Raw genomic sequence first — 17,739 nt, 5'->3', positions numbered from 1 at the left:
GATTACAAGTGAATTTATCCATCACAAACCAAAATCTAGTCACTTATAGCTGCATCTTAAAAATAATATTTTTTAAAATAAGAGTTTGGGGACTTCCCTGGTGGAGCACTCGTTTTCCACTTCAGGGGGCAGGGGTTCCCTCTTGCGGAAAGAAGATCCTGCATGCCTCACCTTGCAGCCAAAAAATTATTAAAAATTTATTTTAAAAAATAAAATAAAAATTTGGCATTGCTTATCTTCTGCATTATACATTCAGAGTTAACTCCGAATGATTATTGGCAATGATCGAATCCAGGATTAGTGGATTAAGATCTATCACCACTGATGTTTGTAAGAATATGCTTAAAGTTCTGAAGGGAATTCTTAAAAAGTAACACGACATGTTTCAGAAACTTTGGAATTGTATTTTTAAAAAGTTCATTTTCAGTTGGCATATTTTGAGTACTCGTGTTGGCCAATGTTTTCCTGAAGCAAAAGGCTCAATCCAGGTACGCAAATGTTACCACAGTCATTAAATGTTGGACCGATAGTTTTAGAAAATGTGACCACAAGTAGACGTAAAGGGCATATGCCTCTCCTCCTTCGGTTCTGAAGCGAAGCCAGCCTGAGGATAGAGGCACGGCTCAGCTTACACAATAAGGCAATCGCCCGGGAGTGGCCGAGGCATGCAGGTCAGCAGGACCGTCCGCCTCTGTGCGGTCCGAGTGCAGTCAGAGAGCAAAGCACAGAACAGCTAATCCAGGTGGTTCTTTCACAAATGTCCCCTTGATTTTGTGCCAGCGCTGCTGCTGGCCTGCTTTGTTGGGTTAAGCCCTGCATAGAGATTCTTTCCTGCCCGCAAAAGAAGTCAGCTATATGAGAACAAAATAACAGGACAGAGGAACTGGAGAAGAGGAAGCAGAACATAAAAGAAGGGCTTTGTCGTTCACCCACCAGATAACACCCATGGATGGAGAAGGTAGTCGTGGAGCAAGCTTGTTTCAGCTCCATCCAGCTTAGAAGCCTACGTTATTTAATAACTTCATCAAGGGATTGTTACACACTAGCTTGAATGTGAACACATAAAAATTGGAACATATTCTATACCAGTCATGTTTTCTAAGGTACCAATAATCTAATCTGGAGGCTGTCTGCAAGTGAGAAGTTGAGCAATACATTCCTTTAGCCAATAAATTTATCACTGGTGTCTTTAAAAAAAAGTTGTGTTTTCTTTGCTGATGTGATTCAGATACAGTGAAACGTGTTCTTCGGAAAAATGTCTCTTTAGTTCCTCTGCCCATCTTTAAATCAAATATTTGTTGTTACTGTTAGTAAGTTGGATGAATTCCCTATGGAGTTCTCTGAACCCTCTCAAGTGTCCCTATGCCAATTCATGTCTTGATTTTCCCCAACTCTGTGTTCTAACTTTTACTAAGATTAATGGTGACTTTAACTGATAGAGTAACTCAGCAACCCTAAATTTCAAATTTTGAGTTTAGTTTTCAGCTGCTTCAGCCTTAGGGTTAAAATATAGAAGAGTGTTTTTTTGGGGGGTTTGTTTTTTTTCTTTTTTGGCTTTGTGTGTTTTCATATTTATTTATTTTGTGTGTGTGTTTTACATTTTTTTAAAAAAAAAATTAAAAATGAGCAACCATGACTTGAAAGATCTAAGTACATAAGAAAGATAAATTGAATGAAAAGGTTTAGAAAGATTGAAAAGGATTGAAGATCATCTTAATTAGAGAATCTTTTTTTAGAGATATAGATCTCTAAAAAAATAGAGAATCTTTTAATTAGAGAATTAAGAAGATAATCTTCATTAGAGAATGGTTTGATAATTTTAACAGAAAGTCACAAAGAATCAACAGACATGATGTTAGAAATAGTAAGAGATTTTATTTTTTGTATTTATTTATTTATTGGCTGCATTGGGTCTTAGTTGAGGCATGCAGGATCTTTCAGCAAGAGATTTTAATGAGGTAGACAAGTATAAGATTTTTATACAAAGTCAACTGCATTTCTTTATACAAGATGAGAGAGCATGGATATAGACTCAAATATACAGACCATGCTGTATATTATAAATGTGAAACCTCAAATCATGAAGGAGAGATTTTCAACAAAGGTATTGAGAAAGAGAAAGACAAATACCATTTGATATCACTTATATGTGGCAAATAGATGGGGAAACAATGAAACAGTGGCAGACTTTATTTTGGGGGCTCCAAATCACTGCAGATGGTGACTGCAGCATGAAATTAAAAGACACTCGCTCTTCGAAAGAAAAGCTATGACAAACCCGGACAGAATATTAAAAAGCAGAGACATTACTTTGCCAACAAAGGTCCATCTAGTCAAAGCTTTGGTTTTTCCATTGGTCATGTATGGATGTGAGAGTTGGACTATAATGAAAGCTGAGCACTGAAGAATTGATGCTTTTGAACTGTGGTGTTGGAGAAAACTCTTGAGAGTCCCCTAGACTGCAAGGAGATCCAACCAGTCCATCCTGAAGGAGATCAGTCCTGGGTGTTCATTGGAAGGACGGATGCTAAAGCTGAAGTTCTAATACTTTGGTCACCTGATGCGAAGAGCTGACTCATTGGAAAGGACCCTGATGCTGGGAAAGATTGAAGGCAGAAGGAGAAGGGGACGACAGAGGATGAGATGGTTGGATGGCATCACCGACTCAATGGACATGAGTTTGAGTAAGCTCCGGGAGTTGGTGAAGAACAGGGAAGCCTGGTGTGCTGCGGTCCATGGGGTCGCAAAGAGTCGGACACGACTGAGCGACTGAACTGACTGATATGTGGAATCTTAAATGTTGCTGGGCTTCAGTCCCTGAGTCACGTCCTACTCTTTTGCGACCCCGTGGACTGTGGCCCACCAGGCTCCTCTGTCCGTGGGATTCCCCAGGCAAGAATACTGGATCGTGTTGCCATTTCCTTCTCCCGGGGATCTTCCCAACACAGGGATCGAACCCATGTCTCCTGCATTGGCAGGTGGATCTTTAGCACCGAGCCACCAGGAAGCCCAGAATCTAAAATACGACACAAATAAACACATCTGAGAAACAGAAACAGACGCACAGACATAGAGAGCAAACCTGTGGTTGCCAAGGGCTAGGGGTGGGGAAGAGAAGCTTCGGAGTTTAGGACGCAGTTCAGTTCAGTTCAGTCGCTCGGTCGTGTCCGACTCTTTGCGACCCCGTGAATCGCAGCACACCAGGCCTCCCTGTCCATCACCAACTCCCGGAGTTTACTCAAACTCATGTCTATCGAGTGGGTGATGCCATCCAGCCATCTCATCCTCTGTCGTCCCCTTCTCCTCCTGCCCCTGATCCCTCCCAGCATCAGGGTCTTTTCCAATGAGTCAACTCTTAGGATTAGCAGATGCTAACTATTATGAAGGTCTTACCATATAGCATAGGGAACTGTATTCAGTATCCTGGAATAAACCATAATGAAAAAGAAATATATATATATACGTATAACAGAGTCACTTTACAACAGAAATTAACACAACATGGTAAACAAACTATACTTCAATAAAATAGAACTTTTAAAGGTGCTGGGGCCAAAAGTCTGCCATTTTTAAAGTCCTTCAGCTTAAAATATTCAATGTGCTAAGACACCACAGACTGGGGGTGTGTCCTGAACCATTAGCGCAAACCAGACCGGCAAATATTCTCTTTAAAAGGATAATGTCCTGAGCCAGTAAGAATGTAGTAAGAAAAGGTCACTATCTTACATTTTATTTGGAGTATAAATTGGTGTACTCCTTAAGGTGATTTGCTGGTGTTTCTTAAATTTAATCTTTCCACTCATTTGCCCTCACAGCTCCACTTCTGGGAGTTTATCTACTGAAACACTTAAGGAATGTTCATTGGAAGGACTGATGTTGAAGCTGAAGCTCCAATGCTTTGGCCACCTGCTGCGAAAAACTGAGTCATTGGAAAAGACCCCAATGCTGGGAAAGATTGAAGGCAGGAAGAGAAGGGGACGACAGAGGATGAGATAGTTGGATGGCATCCCCGACTCAATGGACATGAGTTTGAGTAAGCTCCAGGAGTTGGTGATGGACAAAGGAGGCCTGGTGTGCTGCGGTCCATGGGGTCGCAAAGAGTCAGACACTACTGAGTGACTGAACTGAACTGAACTGATAACTGAATTAGGACAGGGAGGAGAGAGATGTCAAAGTATAAGAGGAGGTCTCTAAGAACTTCCTGGTGGTCCAGTGGTAAAGAATCTGCCTTGCATTGCAGGGGACCCAGGTTTGACCCCTGGTTGGGGAACTAAGATCCCATATTTTGTGGGAGCAACTGAGCCTGTGTCATAGCAAAGGACCCTGCAACTAAGACCCAATGCAGCCAAATAAATTAAAAAAAAAAAAAAAAAGGAGGAGGTCTCTTGGGAGAAAAAGACAGGATCTAAGGCTCAGGCAAATTGGGGCGATACCAGGTGGTAAAAGTCACTAAATACTTGATGGTAAACCACCAGCCAAACTGTCTGCACATGAACAGTTAAGATTTGAATTAAAATTTTCATCCCCTCCCTGAATAATACAGTATAAGCTATTACTTTAACTTAAAAAAAAAAATAAAGGCTGCACTATTTTTCCATAATTCAGACTTTGCATCAACGCTGAGGTCTCTTGCTTGCTCCCTCATCTCAGCTGAAATTATCTCATGAGTGTGAATTCAGATGCATCTGTGCAAACGCTTTGCGATGCTCCCCAAGTGCTGGAGTGTGTGTGTCTGGACCAGTGGAGTCGCAACAAGCATACAGACTGTCTGAGGAAAAGTGAGTTTCACAGCTCCGCCTCAGTAAAAGCGCAGGCATTCATTCTAATATTTTGACATGAAATTTTATACTTAAAAAACGGAATGCTGCTTCTGAACACAGCCTTTCTGAATGCAGTATTGATTCTTTACACACGTGTGTGATTACTGCCTGGTGCTGCTCTTCAGTTTTGCCTCTGAAACAATCTCTCCCTTCACACCTCTAAATTCATCTCACACTGAATTTAGGCCATTAACATAACATAGGCCATCCCTGTTTAATTTGCCAATCCAAGTCATTTATTCCTAATCTTGAAACATGCTTCATTTAAGAAAAGCATTCAAGGGAATAAATGCACGGAAATGGAAGTTGCCCAAGAAGTTTCATACGTAGGCAGACACAAAAGACATCTGTGTAGAAATCCAGGAGTCGGATCACTCTACTTGTCATCATGTTTTTGTTTTTTATTTCCCCAAGGATGGTAAAGAAGCGGGTGTAACCATGGAAATGTTTCATCCTAAAACACAAATCTTAAACAAAACCTCAAAGCCGAGGAACATCAAGGAAACCAAAAAACCCTAGCCCTCCAACAGAGAATTCAACATTACCATGACACAGAGCAGCTAAAAAACTGCTTTCTGCAACAGAAAGGAAAGCCCTACAAAGACGGGGCCCTGCGCTTTTAGCCCAGGCGAAATGCCTTTTATTCTGCAAAATAAAACACTTGTCAGCAACTACAGAAATAAAGTACGTGTCTGAAATTTTCCTAAGGAGAACTATTATTCAGGAGCTAGATTCAGCCACTTTCTATAGATGACTGGGGACTTGCGTGACGACTGCATGGGCTTGCTCTGTCGTGTCGGACTCTTTGGAATCCCTTTGGAACTCTTTGGGACTGCAGCCTGCCAGGTTCCTCTGTCCATGGAATCTCCCAGGAAAGAATACAGGAGTGGGTTGCCACTTCCTACTCTAGGGTGTCTTCCTGACCCAGGGATCGAACCCACGCCTCCTGTGTCTCCTGCATTGCCTGCAGATTCCTGCTGGGCCGCTGGGGAAGCATGCCAAGTAGAAGGGACAATTGTATACAGTCTTGAGTCATGGGGAGGAAGTAAAATAGGGCAACATGGGGAGGTGACTGGTGAGTTAGGGGTGAGAGGCTACTTGAGACTGAGAGGCACTGAAGATGTGACCTTCCAGCCAAGACTTGAAAGCCAGAACAAGTGAACACTCGAGATGAAAGGAAGGGAAGTCTTGGCAGAGGAAGAACACCCAGAAGGATTTTAAGACTAGAAGAAGCTTACAGATTGAAATAGAGGAAAAGAAGGTGTGTTTGGAGCTTAAAGAGCTCAAGAGAAAATTTAGGGAGGACCAAACATATAAGGGCTTCTGAACCACAATAAGCAATTTGGATTTTATTTGACATACAAGGAGAAAACGCTGAGGGATCTTTGCTCTGAATAATGTTTTAAACATCACTCTGCTGCTGTAGGAGTGAAGAAATACAAGCAGAGAGACATATTGGTGGCTTAGAGGAGGATGGTAGAAATGGAGATGGAGACAAGGCAAAATCATGCAGCATACTTTACTGTAAAGTCAACAGGCAGGCACTTGCCTTCCCCTCAACTAAACTAATGAGAACGTCATTGCAGGAGCAGCTGTGGGCTGACCTCAAACCCCAATGGCAACAGATGCCATCATCTGAGAATTAAAGAAAACCTCTCCTCCTGGGGCCAAAAAGAGATGACTTGGAAATTTTCAGCAAAAACTCACAGCCAGGACTTCCCTGGCTGTCCAGTGATTAAGACTTCCTGCTTCCACTGCAGGGGTTGCTGGTGTGATCCCTGGTGGGGGAACTAAGATCCCACATGCAACGTGGTATGGCCAAACAACAGCAAAACTCACAGCCATTTCATAACACAAACAAAACAATCAAAGACACACTCTGAAGATTCAGATAAACAAAAATTTGCAAGTTTCTTTTCTTTTTTAAATACAAGCCTGATAACAAAGCTATTTAGAATAGATAAAAGCTGGTAAGTAATATGCAGATATTATATTATAAAAAAATTAACCAAATAATATGAAATATGATATTCTAGTCAAGACTGGAAAAATATAAAAGATATCTGAAAACATATTTATAGGTGTGTTAGGAATGGATAAATGAGGAAAGAACAATGAGAACAGTATTGAAAGATGCTGAAGTGTAATATACTATTACAGTAAAAAAAAATCACACTCAAAAGAGAAATGCATTGAATGTCTGAATTTAAAGTTACACAAAAACAATGAATCCCACCCAAATGTCAAGGTTTCTACTCTATCAAGAAGGAAATAGAGTCAGGTACACTCTGTGTTTAAATTGGATTTTTATATGCCCAAACCACCGTTCCAATCAGTTATGTATTATTACCTTAATTGTGGTGATTATTTGAGAGGCCAATTACCCATGAAAACCTATGGATTTCTGATACAAATGAACTTACCTACAAAACAGAAAAAGACTCAGATTAGAGAACGAACTTACAGTTACCTGGAGGGAAGGATGAGGGGGAGGGTTAGGGAGCTTGGGATGGACGTGCACACACTGCGGAATTTAAAGTGGGTCCCCAGCAAGGACCTGCTGTCCGGCACAGGGAAGTCTGCACAGGGCTACGTGGCGGCCTGGGTGGGAGGGGAGTCTGGGGGAGAACGGATACATGTATGTGTATGGCTGAGTCCCTTAGCTGTCCGCCTGAAACTATCACAACATTGTTAATTGGCAATACCCCAAAACAAAATAAAAAGTTTTTAAAAAGAAAACCTATCGATTTCTCAAGTTATCATAACATTTCAATGAAATCTGTCAAGAAGACTTTAAAACACATATTTAAGAGAAAAACACTTTCTTAAAGATAGATTAAATATTACCAACAGAATGCAACATCATGTTACATTCCAGAACAACAGCCAGGACCACTGGGGTGGGCACGGACGTTTGGAAATCAAGCTGGCCAAGCTCTGGAGCAGGACCCGGGAGTCTGCCGATGAACCAGCCATTCGCCCTCCGGCTGCCGGCGAGGTTCTGTGGGCACCAAGAATTCAGGCCGCGCCACTTCCCCATAGGGAGGTGGTCTCTTCACAGTTTAACGACCAGCGTGGCTGTCCCCGCGGGGTGGGAGGGACGGGAGAGAACATTCCGGGCAGGCTACACCGCACGACCTCTGCAGCCACGACACGCGTCGACACAGCCTACTGAGAGCCGGGCCATCACACATGACTAGTGAGTCAGGTGGTCGCACTCAGCGGGCACGTTCTGACCCTTCATGAGAGTGGGCCCGTGTCGGGGCGGGGCGGGCAGGCAGGACCGAGAAGATGTACAGCCTCTAGTAGGATGGTGGTGTCTGTCCTCTTAGTGTTTATACTTTGTAAATGCCCTACCATAAACACACAAACAAGTTAAAACATTAGGCTTTGGATACAGAATTACACTGCTTTGAAAACTATTAAGATTGATAAGGAAAAATGGAAAGGGGAGTATGTGTGAGTGAAGAAGCTCTGACCCGTCAGAGGAAAGCTGCGATCCACAGTTGTTCTCCCAATTTTTTCCTTTTTCTATGACCGAGAATGACGCTGTCTTATACAGATGAATAACAAGGACCTGTGGTAGAGCACACGGAACAATATCCAACGTCTTGTAATAACCTATAAGGGAAAAGAACCTGAGAAAGAACATATGTAGATGAATCACTCTGATGTGCACCAGAAAAGAGAGAGTAGCCCCTGCTCACCACGACTAGAGGAAGCCCAGCCGCAGCGGCAAAGACCCGGCACGGCCAAAAGTCAACTAAAAAAAATAAATAAATAATATATATATATATATATGTAGCTACCTCTGTGATGGGCTATGCTCTCCTGTTCAGACCCTTAGCAGGATTTTCTCCGGATGAGTAGTGCTCTCAGGCTATCAGATTAGTCTTTTCTAGCTGTACCCTTTCATTGTTCTCAGCCTCTGCTGGACATAAAACTTCCCTTGTGCTTATTGAAACCATGTGAAGGAGGCATTGCTAGTCTACTCACGACCCAGCTTTTTTTTTTTTTTTAACTAAATGGGGAAACAGCCTCAGAAAGTTTAAGTAGCCTCTGCAGGTTACCCAGCTGGTAAGCCCTGCTTCCAGCTCTCAAACCCCCAGAGCTGACCCCACAGCCAGCTTTCAGTTACAAGGCTCTCCCCGAAACCGCAGGCCGCTGGGATACCCTCTGTGGTACCGACACCACCTTAGACCACGCGGGAGACAGCAGGAGGCCAACTGAAGCCGGAACCGTGCCCTCTACTCTCCTCACGCTGTGAAGATGCCTGGTGTGTGCTTGCCACGTGAGCTAGTCTCCAGTGTAAGACTGCGTAAGAACAAAGTCAGGATGGTCCTTTGCTGCCCTCTCGTGGAAGATGTCCATACACACACACACACACACACACACACACACACACACACACACACACAGAAAATCCCCAGCTGCCCTCTCGTGGAAGATGTCCATACACACACACACACACACACACACACACACACACAGAAAATCCCCAGCCAATAAAGGCAGGGTCACTGTGTCGTAATTGAATTATTTCAGATGTACTCGTTGGAAAAGACCCTGATGCTGGGAAAGATTGAGGGCAGGAGGACAAGGGGACGACAGAGGATGGGATGCTTGGATGGCGGCGCCGACTCGATGCACATGAATTGGAGCAGGCTCCAGCATAGCAGTGAAGGACAGGGAAACCTGCTGGGCTGCAGTCTGTGGGGTCGCAAAGAGCCAGACACGACTGAGCGACTGAACAACCACCACCCAGATTTAAGTGATACATGCGTTTCTAAAACAACACAGCTGGTACACGAGGGGGACTCGATGAATATTTGTAGAATTGAACTGAACGTTTTATCGACTGAATCTCTGATATGTACCAGGAGCTTGCTTTTTTAAGAATCTTATGATAAATTCTTTAGTTAAATGACTAAACACCTTCCAATTTAATCTTTATGGTATACAGACTGGCATATATCGTGTTTATTTAACGGTATAAAATTGCATCATGTAGCCAATTTATTTATAATAAAGTCATAAAATTCACGCACAAAAAAATCATAATCTAAAATTTCCACTTTAATCACTCGTTCAAGCACCTTTGCTTCCTTTCCTAAAATAGTTGATGTTCAATACTGCTTTAGTTTCCGTTGTGAATCACAGTGATTCAATACTTTTATAGATTATGTCACCAGTTAGTTATCATAAAACTATGGTTATATTCCCTTTTCTGCATATTTAGATGCTCTCTTATCTTCAAAATGATCATGAAGACCAACTAGAAATATTCATTCTAATTCTATGCATTATAATTAATACAGATACAAGATAAATCTGTACATATATTTACAGATTAATACATATTGATTGTATCAAAACTAAGTCCTGTGTGGATGAAAAAAGCACGAGAACAAACTTTTTACAAACTTACAGTTTGTAGAAAGGAGCAACACTGAACCATGGTCTCAAGATGAGGGTCACCTCGCAGACTCCTGCCGCCTCATGCGTGTGTCTTAGGGAGCCTTTCTCTGGCAAGCGTTTGACCCTTGCTCAGTTCTCTTCCTTTTTTACTTTACTAACTTCCAGTAATATCTGTACATACATTACAAAGTACTTTTCACATAAATTGTGTAATTAGGGCAATCATTCATATTATCCAAATAAGACAGACAAGGCAGAATGTTTCAGATTGCTTATAGATGGTTCTTGTTGCAGAAATGTAACCCGACATCTGCAACTTTTGTCCCTGGAAAGATGAACAAACTCAGGTGTGCTTAAAAATTGGAAACTGTCTCCTTGGCCCCTCTCCAGTGGATACCACTTGAGGGTTTACAAGCCATTCTTATACATTAGGAATTTAATCTAAAACATGATGCTGTTGCTGGGAGAGATTGAGGGCAAGAGGAGAAGGGGGCAACAGAGGATGAGATGGTTGGATGGCATCATTGACTCGATGGACATGAGTTTGGGCAAACTCCGGGAGAGTGAAGGACACTGAAGCCTGGCGTGCTGCAGTCCATGGGGTCACAGAGAGTCTGACACGACCAACAATCTAAAACAATTTAAATTCTGCCCAAAACTCTACCTAGGATTTCAAACTTGAGGCAGTGCCCACCAGTCAGAGGAACAGATGCCTTCCGGCTAGCAGGGCACACCAAAGCTGTCCTCAAGAGGCGAGAACGTGCCTCCACTGAAGTGAGCAGGAGGACTCCATGATCTCTTTCAAGAAGGAGAGAAACACAGAGCTATTCCCCATGCAGGAACAGGGGAACAATCACCCAGTTCTCTAGGATGTTCCTGCCTCTCACACTCTCTGCTGATAAGCTCTGCACAGCAAGAAGTCGGTTATCAGTTTAATAAGCACCCAGAGTAGACAGGATCGAGCATTATTTATTTCAAATAGTCTGTGAAAATGGCAAGAGGCTCTAAGAAAGCAAAAAACAAGAGGAGAAGGCAATGACAGAAACCGACCACATGCCTCCCCAGATAAGAAAATGAAACGAGTCCTGGAAGTTTGAGTTTTCCTCCTTCTTCCCCTGGAAGGCATTTGTAATACACAGTTGTGGTGGTGCAGTCACTCTGTCCTGTCCGACTCTTGTGACCCCGTGGACTGCAGTTCGCCAGGCTCCTCTGTCCCAGGATTTCCCAGGCACATACTGGAGTGGGTTCCTGTTTCCTTTTCCAGGAGATCTCCCTGACCAGGGGCTGGAACTCCAGTCTCCCGAGCCTCTGGCACTGCAGGTAGATTCTTAACCCCTGAACCATCGGGGAAGCCTGTAACACACAGCCATCCGGCACTTATTTACTACTTTGGATTCACTGCTGTTTGGTTGTAATTTTTAAATGATGCCTATTTCCTCCCCTATTACTTTTTAAAAGCAAACCTCTATATGAGTAAATTTTATAATAATTTTCAACGAGAAAGCGTTACAGAATACATTAAGGCAAAATAATTTGACCAAATAAAAAAGGAAGGAAAGCAACAGTTCACAGATGAGGTTAGACAAAGAGAACCAGCAGGTCAGGCTGTCATGGAGCGGGTCACACACTCACGTTGAGAAGGTCCCCCGGTTCATGGTCCCTCCATCCGCTCAGCCACACACGAGAACCAGCCTTGGCCCTGGACGCTTCCTCACCGAGGCAAAGAAGCCACACAGCCTGGTTCTTTATCGCCTCGTGCGGGGATGGCTGTCCCTGCTCCAGGCTCGCTGTGGGCTCCCTTGCTGTGCTCCGGCGGGTGTCCTGATGGCCGGGGTGGGCTCCCAGCTTTCAGTATCTCTCACTGCCTAGGGGAGGGGAGTGGCCTTCCGCCGCAGCACGTGCAGGCCGTGTGCGGGCCATCTGTCCTGCGTCGGCAGGGTGGGACCCGCGGGTTGGGGGGCGGTGGGGGTACCAACACAGCCTGAGTATTGGAGCCGGTCTCCCTCCATCTCCTTCCAGCGCTAGAGCATGTCGTGCTGAGCTCTGCTGCTCTCCACCAGCGAGAGCCCTCCCCTGGCATTGAGAGCCGGGCACGGTGCGATCCCTCAGTATTCCGTCTACTTGACTAGGTTCTCTACCTACCATCTCAGTTCTCCAAGAGTGGTCCACGAATCATTAGGGGCTCCCAGAAGCCTTTCATGGGGTCTACAATCTCCAAACTACTTTATGACAACACTGAGATGCTGCCTGCCGTTTTGGCTGCGTCGTCATCGCGCTGATGGTGCAAAATCAAAGGTTGTAAAAGTGACGCCACCTCAGTACCCATCAAGGCAGTGGCACCACAGCTCCCAATGCAGGGGCCCAGGTTCGATTCCTGGTCAGGGAACTAGATCCCACTTGCCGCAACCAAGAGTTTGCACTCTGCAGCTGAAGATTCTGCTTGCCACAGTAAGACCTGGCACAGGCAAACAAATAAATTACGGGCATATTTTCAAACACACATTAAAAGGAGACAATATGACGCATATGCTAGAAAATCATTTTCTAGACCCAGAGGGATGGGATGATGAGGGAGGCGAGAAGGGGGATCGGGATGGGGAACACATGTAAATCCATGGCTGATTCATGTCAATGTATGACAAAAACCACTACAATATTGTAAAGTAATCAGCCTCCAACTAATAAAAATAGATGAAAAAAATTTAAAAGAAAATCATTTTCTATTCCCACACGCTTTGATTATACTGAATTATATCAAACTGCCCCAAATTATGCAAGTTACAAAAGGCTAACCGAAACCAGCTGTACCAGGAAACACAGGGGCTGTGACTGTTCACATCCAAAGTACATTTGCTGAATTTCATTTAAAATGACTGAATAACAACAGCAGCAACAAAATAGAAATGCTCTGAACTTCCCAGTAAAACTGTCAGTTCTCATAATGAGAAGTCAGTTGTCATAATGAGAACTCCCTTGAGATTTCTTATGTGTTCAGCGTCAAGGAAAGCCACTTTGGACAATTTTTTAAAACGCCATGATGATCGACTTCTTTCCTAAATGACTGATTTCCATGTTTCCCCCAACCATTTTGTGTCGAGAAAACTTTTTCTCTATCAAGCACTGATGGTTAATTTTTCTAGCATGTGAAAAATGGTGTCTTCTTGTTAAATTCTACTTAGCTCTCAATTACAATAGAAACTTGTCTACAAGCAATAGGGGAATACATGTAAATCCATGGCTGATTCATATCAATGTATGACAAAACCCACTACAATATTGTAAAGTAATTAGCCTCCAACTAATAAAAATAAATGAAAAAAAAAAAAGAAACTTGTAATTCCAAAAGGTCTCTTTTGACGTATACAACATAATTTAGTACAACTTCGGTCTAAAGTAGGCTACACAAGGACTTCCCTGGTGGTCCAGCGGTTAAGAATCCGCCGTGCTATGCAGGGGACGTCGGTTCCATCCTGGTTGGGGAATGATCCCACGTGCAAGGGAGGCAGGTAAGTCCCCTACCCACAACTACTGAGCCTGCATGATACAACTAGAGTCTGTGAGCCACAAGGAAAGATCCAGCCTGCCCCAACTCAGACCCAATGCAGCCAAGTAAATAAATATTTTTAAAAAACAAAAACAGGCTACATAGAAGGCTTCCTTCATCACATTTTAAGAGGTGAGCTCGATTGTCATGTCTTCCTCCTTTTATCAGTTCTCATTTTGAAACTACTTTGGAGACTGAATCCTCCCATGTTGTAAAGGAGAAATTCAGCATAGAACCCCAGTTAGGGAGCGCTCTGGCTGGGTCTCAGTCTCTCCTGCCTGCTTTTAGGGCAGAGGACATAAGCCACAGGAGAGGCCAGCCAGTTCGCAGGAACCGTCCATCTTCTATAGCGTGCTCATCTGTAGGGCCCGCGAGGACCGTTGCTGTGACTCCCGGGGCTAGGATCTGACACAGAACTGCGGTCTGAGGGCACCCAGTATACTGTTGACACACAGTACACTGTTGCGTTGTTTCCAGATTTCCTTTGTTTTCTGACTGATCTACATTCTAAAACTTGGAAGTTTTCATCTGAGTGGGTTTTCATTTCTGGTTCAAAACCATAATACCACCTGTCATTCAACAGGAAATTAAAATGTGGTTCCCGAGGCTGTTCTTTGTGCTGCTGGTGATTTGATAAAGATTGTACCCACTTATCTCTAAAGGAAAGTGTTATTCTCCCAAGTGTGCAATTTGAGTTTCAAAGTTTTCCCCGAGGAAAGAAGGATTGAAGTTATGCTTTCCTCTGCTAAATGTCAGGAGCACAGGAAATGTACCGGAATTTACATTCAAATTCATTAGTTTGACAATGCATACCTACAAACAGAAAAAAAAAAGAAAGAAATGCATAAAAAGGCATTTTTAAAAGCTGGTGTTAAATTTTTTTTCCAATTTTATTGAGATGATTGACATACAATTGGGTGTTAAATCTTCACTGCAAGGCACACAATTTTACAAACAATGTGTTATAAATGTGGAGGGAAAACGCTGCTGAAATGACATAGAGTTATCTGTGATTCCACCTAGTTTACAAAAACACTCCCCTCATATACTCACAACATAGAGGTCTACCTCACAAAACTGATAGCTGAGCTTTTTAAAAGACAGACTTTAGGGATCCGCCTGCCAATGCTGGACACTGGGGTTCAATCACTGGTCGGGGAAGATCCCACACCCCTCGGAGCAACCAAGCCATTGCCTCACCACCGAGGCCCCGCCCTCCACTGAGGCCCCGCCTCCATGGACTTCCAGTGGGCGGGGCCAGCCCTTCCTAGCAGCTCTGCCCTGGCAGCTTTCCGGTGCAAAGGTCTCGGAACGCAGGAAGGAAAAAGCAGCGCGGTTGCAACGATGGGCTTCGGGTTGGAAAATGAAAAGTCGGGCTTAAGTCTGTTGCTTTGGAAACGTCTACTGAATGATTAAAGTAATAAGCGGACGTTTGCTTTAACTCTGCCTTCAGAGAGCGCCGCTTCTTCCAAAACTACAGTTTGGAGTGAGTCCTTGACAAATCCTGTCCTAGTGCACTCTCCAGAAGTAGCACCGTGCGAGCGAATTTGGTGAGACATTTTTAAAGGAGATCTTTGCCAGCATCATTTTCTGAAGCTTCACTTTCACTATGCTCTCTTTTAAAACTTGAATGATTTGTCCAAGTCTCAACTTGAGCCAGCCATAATCAGGATTCAAACTTGACCCTTAGTTCCTCTGTTCCCCACCCATCCTTCCCCATACTCAGGATGCTTCGTTTAATCTCCACGTTAAAGATGCTGCAAAGAAATGGAGAGTGGGGCTGTGGCCAGGGAGACCACATTAAGGCTGAGGAAACAGACTGATGTATAAGCACGCCACTAATCAACAAGAAAGAGACTACAGTTTCTGGACCTAGAGAAAATAAGGAATTTCTAGTGCCAATCTAGTACTCCTTCCATTGCATGCATGCTAAGTCGTTTTAGCCATGTCCAACTCTTTTGTGACCCTATGGACTGAAGCCCGCTAAGGGATTCTCCAGGCAAGAATACTAGAGTGGGTTGTCATGCCCTCCTCACTCTTTCCATTACTTATATTCAAAAAGCATTTGAAAACCAAAGAATTGTGTGGATGGGTGCACTATCGGGAGATGCTAAACAAACGACTTTTCTGTGGGAAACAGCACAATAAGAAGGAAGAGTGCAGACTTGAGAAATTTCAGTTTAAACCATGGCTTGGCACCTGGGAACTGAGTCATCACAATCAAGTCACCTTACCTGAGTGCCAGTTTATTAGGCTTCTTTTGCCTTAAAGTGTATTATTCTACTATATATCCAAGATGAGATCTCTTACAGGCTTGTACTCACCTCCAAGAAGAGGTCTGTAATAGGTTTGTACTACATACACCATGTTTATTTTCACTTTAAAATTATATATTTAAAAATAATGTACTAATGTTGTTATTTTAATAACGTATCTGAGCTATTCTTAACACAGTGACACATGGCCTTGCCTTCGTAGGACAGAGAATATAATAAACAGTAAATACAAGACTGCTGTATTGCTGTATACATAATACCTTTAAAAAAGATATACCTGGATGAGAATCTAGAGACAGGAACAATTAGCAGAATTCTGAAATTCCAACCTACACACTACCAGTACATCAATAAATATATCGGTGAAAACAGAAACCATTCTTAACACATTTCTGAAAACTATTTCCTTTGAAAGAAGCCTTCTAAGTTGTTATACCTGAATTTGATAATTAAGGAGAAAGAAAGAAACCCTTCATGAAGAAAACAATTAAGGACCATTCAAAGAAATGCAGCAATGGGTGTGGGGTGAGGGTAGAGGAACCCACACAAGTCAGTAAACATCCAAGTATTTAGTATTCCGTATTAATAAAGTCCATGAGGGGAAAATGCTTAACATTTTAACACTTTTGGGATTCAGCCAACTAGAGACTTATTTTAAAAGAATATTTTAACTCTTCCCCTCTGACAATCAAGAGACATATAAGCTCAGCTATTCTGAACTCAGATTTCTAAATCAAACCCAAATTCAGTTGATTACAAGAATAAAAGTGATCACCACCTTGCTTTTAGGCTCAAGTATGAAGAAAGATACTCTTCAGAGAAAGAAAGAGAATATAAAAACCTACAAGTTATTGAAAGCTCTCCAACAGACAGTTCAGTTCAGTTCAGTTCAGTCGCTCAGTCGTGTCCGACTCTTTGCGACCCCAGGGACTGCAGCACACCAGGCCTCCCTCTCCATCACCAACCACCGGAGTTTACTCAAACTCATGTCCATGAGTTGGTGATGCCATCCAACCGTCTCATCCTCTGTCGTCCCCTTCTTCTCCCGCCTTCAATCTTTCCCAGCATCAGGGTCTTCTCAAGTAAGTCAGCTAGAGACAGTAACTTTTAACCAAGAGGCAGTAACTTTTCACATACGGTATTTCATTTCATCTCATTACTGTAGATTCCATTATTATAGAAAAATAAAATCACAAAGTTATTTGGACCAGAAATGTCACTTAAAAATTCAGTTTACAGGTCCAGAGAACCTGGACAGGAGTAACGGACTCCTGACGTATGGGCTCAGCAAAACCTTAAACAAAGTTCCAAAAGTTTCGAACGAACGTGCCAATACTAGTAGTTCTCTATGTTCTAGGTACAGCCCTAGCTTGCAGTCTTCTCAAAATGCCTGTCTACAAACTTTCTCTTAATAACGCTTCACATTGAGTTAGCTAAGGGATAAGAAGGCATTTAAGAAGCAAAATCATCTTGTTTGCCCAGCTTGAAAATTTTCACCCGAGTCTGGGCCCCACAACAAGACCAGTTCTCGGAACTGCGCCCAGGATGCGGACCCCTCCACCTTCCATCCTTTCCGCAGGTTCCTAGAACTTGGCGACGGTTTTTACCCAATCAGCGCGCACCTTTAAAGCCCCGACCAGGGCGGCCGCGGCCTCGCCCCTTCCGGAAGTGCGTCACGACG

Source organism: Cervus elaphus, chromosome 7 (assembly GCF_910594005.1).
Source record: "Cervus elaphus chromosome 7, mCerEla1.1, whole genome shotgun sequence".
Taxonomy (NCBI): domain Eukaryota; kingdom Metazoa; phylum Chordata; class Mammalia; order Artiodactyla; family Cervidae; genus Cervus; species Cervus elaphus.
The sequence above is the reverse complement of the archived record's forward strand: the minus strand, read 5'-3'. Positions refer to the sequence as shown.